Source organism: Primulina eburnea, chromosome 6, assembly GCF_022965805.1.
Source record: "Primulina eburnea isolate SZY01 chromosome 6, ASM2296580v1, whole genome shotgun sequence".
In the NCBI taxonomy this organism is placed as follows: domain Eukaryota; kingdom Viridiplantae; phylum Streptophyta; class Magnoliopsida; order Lamiales; family Gesneriaceae; genus Primulina; species Primulina eburnea.
Window position 1 is genome coordinate 21,515,010 of NC_133106.1, and position 6,291 is coordinate 21,521,300.

Sequence of the window (6,291 nt, forward strand, 5' to 3'; positions counted from 1 at the left end):
CCATACGGTGCTTCAAACGGGGCCATATCTATAGATGACTGAAAACTGTTGTTATAGGTGAACTCCACTAATGGCAAGTTCGACTCCAAACTCCCCGAGAAGTCGATAACACAAGCACGGAGAAGGTCCTCTAAAATCTGAATAACTCGCTCTGACTGACCATCTGTCTGCGGATGGAAAGCTGTGCTAAACAGAAATTTCGTACCCATGGTCGAATGCAAACTCTTCCAAAACGAGGAAGTGAATCTGGGTCTCTGTTAGACACGATGGAAACGGGAATGCCATGCAGTCGGACTATCTCTCGGATATACAACTCTGCATACTGAATCATGGTGAAAGTCGTCTTAATAGGCAAGAAGTGAGCTGATTTGGTAAGACGATCAACAATCACCCAAATGGCATTTGATCCTCTGACTAACTTCGGCAAACCGGTAACAAAGTCCATGGTAACATTCTCCCACTTCCACTCGGGAATAGAGAGAGGCTTGAGCATACCTGCTGGTCTATGATGCTCTGCTTTCACAAGCTGACAAGTCAGACACTCGGATACAAACCGTCTGATGTCCTTCTTCATACCAGGCCAACAATACAATAGCTGTAGATCTTTGTAAATCTTTGTACTCCCAGGATGAATAGAGTACGGTGACATGTGGGCCTCTGATAAAATATCTGCTCGGAGAGAATCACTGCTAGGAACCCACATCCTGTCTCGATATCTCACTATACTGTCGCTCACTGTATACAAGACACTGCCCTTGGCCTCATCTCTCTGCTTCCACTTTGCCAACTGCTCATCTGCTGACTGACCACTGCGAATACGGTCTAGAAGAGAGGAGTGAATAGTCAAGGTAGATAGACGGGGAACTCTACCTCGAGGATAAGTCTCTAGACCAAACCTCTGCATCTCAGTCTGAAGAGGTCTTGAAACTGTCAAATGAGCGATCACTGCGACTTTTCTGCTCAAAGCATCCGCAATTACATTAGCTTTACCCGGGTGGTAGCTAATGTCACAGTCATAACCCTTCACAAGCTACAACCAACGCCTCTGACGCATGTTCAGCTCCTTCTGCGTAAAGAAATACTTGAGGCTCTTGTGGTCGGTAAAGATTCTGGCACTTCTCTCCATACAAATAATGCCTCCAAATCTTCAAAGCAAACACTACGGCGGCCAACTCTAGATCATGGGTAGGGTAATTCTTCTCATGAGTTTTCAGCTATCGAGAAGCATATGCTATCACTTCCCATGCTGCATCAATACTGAGCCTAGACCGAGCTTCGAAGCATCGGTATACAGAACAAACTCCCCGAGCCCTGATGGCATGGCCAAAACTGGTGCTGAGATAAGGGCTTGCTTCAAAGTATCGAAGCTCTTCTGACATTCATCGCTCCACACAAATTTCACATTCTTCTTGGTCAATGATGTGAGTGGAACGGCAATAGAGGAGAATCCCTTAATGAACTTCCGATAATATCCTCCTAGCCCAAGAAAACTGCGGATCTCTGATGCATTCTGCGGCACAACCCAGTCTCTAACTGCTGCAACCTTCGTTGGGTCTACCTCAATACCGCTGCTAGAAACAATATGGCCTAAGAATGCCACATTCTCTAACCAGAATTCGCACTTACTGAACTTTGCGAATAACTTATGCTTCTGCAAGGTCTGCAACATTGTGGTCAGATGTCTGTTGTGATCCTCTTGATTCTTGGAGTAGACGAGAATGCCGTCTATGAATACTATCACAAACTGGTCAAGATACGGCTGAAATACGCGATTCACGAGATCCATGAAGATCGCTGGCGCATTCGTCAGACCGAACTTTATCACAAGGAACTCGTAGTGGCCATAACGAGTCCTAAAGGCAGTCCTGGAAACATCCGCATCTTTCACCCTCAAGTGGTGATAACCGGAACGCAGATCTATCTTGGAGAATATCTAAGCTCCCTGCAACTGATCAAACAAATCCTCAATCCTCGGAAGTGGGTATTTGTTCTTCACTGTAACCCTGTTCAACTCCCGGTAGTCAATGCAAAGTCTCATAGAGCCATCCTTCTTCTTCACAAATAAGACTGGCGCGCCCCATGGTGAAAAACTCGGGCGAATGAACTCCTTGTCAAGAAGTTTCTGAATCTGCTTCTTAAGCTCTGCCATCTCTGTCGGTGCTAGTCGGTACAAAGATTTGGATATCGGAGCCGTACTTGGCATAAGCTCAATAGGAAACTCCACCTCTCGCTCGGGTGGCATACCAGAGACGTCCTCAGGAAAAACGTCTAGGAAATCTCTAACAATAGGAACATCTGCGGCCGACTGACTGGGTGCCTCGGGGACAGATACAAAGGTCGCTATAAACGCCCGACACCTTCTATACATGAGCTTCCTAGCCTGGACATAAGGTATAATGCGCGGTAAAGGAAAGTACATGTCTGATTCGAATAAGAATTGCTCCATCCCTGCGGTCGGACAAGAACAGATCGCCGCTGGAAGTTGATAGGCGCGTAATAGTTAGTATTTTTATTTTCATATTTTCAATTATTCCAACCTCCGATATGTTTAATTGATACATTTTTGTGTAATTTTATTGTAGGAGGAACTTTTACGTTCTTGGAGCAAATTTGAGCTAAAAAGGTGATGTTTATCACATTTGAAGTTTCCAAGATAGAGTTGAAAGTGAATGACCAAACCAGAAGAAGTCCTGGAATAAGGCGTGGCCACGCCTTATGATGATATTTCAGCTGCCAAAAATTGCAAGGAGAGAAAATCTAGATAAAATATTATGTATTATTTTATATTTAAGATTTAGGGTTAATAAAAGATTAGTGGGCTTTTTAGCTTAATAATCCCAAAAATTAAAAAAAAGCCTACTACTCAATTAGTACAAGAGAGCCGCCGCACAATTGGAAAAAAAAAAAGAGAAAAAAATTAGAAAAGCTCTCTCAACAATTCCATTCAACGTAGCAAGGCGAAGACCTCCATAATTTTCCCAACAAAAAATAGTTTGATTTTCTTTATGTCTTCTTATTTATTTTTTATGGATATTGTAGATCAAACTATGTTAGGCTAATTTTCTTAGACTGATTCAAGGGATAGTATACTGTTTAATTTTATCACTGTGAGGTTTTTGCACTTTAATTTATTATTCTTGTTTGCCCAAATATTCGTGGATTTATGATTAAATTATATGAATGTTATACGACAATTAATCTGACAATTTAATTTGATGTATGATTTTCTACTGCTATCCATGAATTCAGTGATCCGTAATTTTCATAAACGATTGGAACATGAGTAGCAATATGTTAGATGTGTTGTGCTATCATAACATGTGTAATTTAAATAAATCGACGGAACTAGATCTTCCAATTGCAGCTATCTCGGTTGTTAGATTTTATGATTAACTGTTTTCACGAAACTAAAATCCTATCTTTAATTAATATGGAACGCTATCGTGCCCAGTTGATTATTGGTAAGTTTTGACTGGATGCTGGGTTTGGTCAATTAATTTAGGAAAACACAAGGATTTTAGCGGCTATCCCTATAATTCTAAGGTTAATTGTTTGGAATAACATGAATAAATGATTGGTTAACCGATGAACAGTGAGATAATTAAATAGTGGAATCCCCTTGAATCAGCATTTTTCTCGTATTAAATTCTTCAATTTATTCTCGTTGATTAATTTTCAATTCTAGATTCAATATTCTTTCTTGCTTGGTAATTTTAGTTTAGATTATTTTATTTAGTAATTATCAAAACAAATCCCCCTTTTTTATTTTTATTATCAAAAGAAACAAAATCTACGGTTCCATGTGGATTCGACCCTACTCACAATTACACTCGTTTTTATTTAAAAGGGTAGGAATTAATTTGGTGGTCAACGACAGCACACCAGAAGTCTATCAAAACTATGTTCCTTAATAGCCAGTCCATCCCCAGAATGATGTCAAACTCTGGCATCGGCAATACAATAAGATCCGCATAAACAAGATTTCCTTGCAGCTCAAGATCTATGTCTCGGATCACATTGGTCGCTGCCATCTCCTCGCCCGAAGGCAATACTACTGAATAGGCTACATCTAGCCCAATGGTCTTGACCTTGAGAAAATTAGCAAAGGTCTCCGAAATAAAGGAATGAGTAGCCCCTGAATCTATCAGGGCTTTCGTAGCTGACCCCGCTATAAAAACTCTCCCTGAAAGTTGGAATGTCAAGTTGAACCCAATAATTACTAAAACTATCTTATAGACATGCAGAGGCCAAAGTTCTTCTAAATTAAATTCCCAAAATACTAATGAATAGAGCATGCAATCCTATCACAATTTCTAAGTTCCAAAATCTTAATCCCGATTCCAAAAACATTGAAATTCAAATATTAACTTAAAGCTTAAAGGTACCTGTCATGAGCATGGTCTCCGGATCCGTCTCTGTCGCATGCAGGGCAAAAACTTTGCCTTGGGTGGGCAAATTCTTCCGTGGGCACTGCTGCAGCATGTGGTCTGAGCTACCATACTTATAACACTTCCCTGAGCCATACATACAAGCTCCAGGATGATGGTGTGAGCACTTGGGACAGACTGGGTGCTCAAAGGTCCTTGGGACTGCACGTCCCTGCTGCTGCGGTGGACCTTTGTTTCTGGGTGGGCCATGATGAGGCCTCTTATTCTGGTGCTGATGCTGCTGAGGAGGAGGAGGACGGTGTGGTACCTGAACTGGTCGCTTACCCAAGCGGTCTCTCTCAATGTCAATCTGATCCTGCTCTGCGGCAAGAGCCCTGGAAACGGCGACTTCAAAAGTAGTAGCGCCAGCAACCCTAACATCGCGGCGTAAGATCGGCCGCAGTCCATCAAGAAAGTGCCTCAGCTTGGCACCCGCATCATTCACAATCAAGGGCACAAAGTGACAGCCCCTCTCAAATTTACGGATGAACTCCGTAACAGTCAGCTCTCCCTATCTCAGGGTCATGAACTCTCTAGTCAATCGAGAACGCACCTCATCTGTAAAATATTTGGAGTAAAATACCTCCATGAAGCGTGTCCAGCTCAGCGTAGCCAAGTTCAGGGCTACTGACGCTCCTTTCCACCATAAGTGGGCATCTCCTTAGAATAAATAGGTGGCACAGCGCACTCTGTCTGCATTTCCAAGCTCCATAAACTCGAAGATAACCTCGAGGGACTTGATCCAGCCCTCGGCAATCAGGGGGTCCGTCGTCCCTGAAAAATCCTTAGGACGCATCTTCATGAATCTCTCGTAGGTAGCCTCTGGCCCTGTCGGCCTAGCTGCCACCGCGGCATTGTTCCCTGCAAACTGTGCGAAGAACCGATTCATCCCAACTAGCATCTGGGCATTCATATCTGGAGGATGGGGTGGGGGTCCGTTCTCCTCTCGCCTCTGATCCTCACCGTCCTCATGACAGTGCTCATCACCACCTCTCGGGCATCTAACATGGCGTCTAGGAGGCATACTAGTTTCATATATAACTCATACGTAACTAACATGCATAATTCCATAATTTTTTTAAATTTAAACAAAGACTGAGTAATTGAAATCTGAACGTAAAATATTTCATGAAATCATGCTTGTTAAAATAATTCATGCTTTAAATAAAATGCATAAATGTAAAACTTACAGACCGAAGGCGTGACTCCATGAGCTTCTTGGGGTCAGTAGTAGCACAACCCTATGCAGAATCATTGCTCTGATACCAGCTATAATGGCCCGAAAATTCGTGTTTTAAAATTTGCGGAAAAATTTAAAATTTTCTCTTTAAAATAATGAAAATGCCATATTCATAAACTAAATTGATAAATCAAGTTTAATGTTCAAAATAGCAGCGGAAGAAATTATTGTCTTCAAAATAACAATTCGAAATAATCCAACAACGATAAAAATGTTTGATCATAAAAACGCTAAATGCTGAAAATGAGGTACTCGGGTTCCACTACTGCCGACCCAAGCTAGCTCACTGGTCCCCGCCCTCAGTCCCGACCTCATCAGTACCTACAACAATCAAGTCTAGTGAGTCTAAAGACTCAGCATGCATATATCGTACATAACAAGTAAATAAATAATAAAATCGCATGCAAAGTGAAAATATCATGTCGTGAGGCATAACGTAAAATATCGTGTCATGAATAATTATAATACGTGCATAACTGAACTGAAAATCATAAGTGCTCTGTTTGCTCAATAGAGCCCTGGAATAAGATAACATGTCATAATTTTGTTGAGATTATGTTCTACGCAAGTGGCCCATAAACTGAACTGAACTGAACTGAATCGCCTGATCAGACTTGACCATGT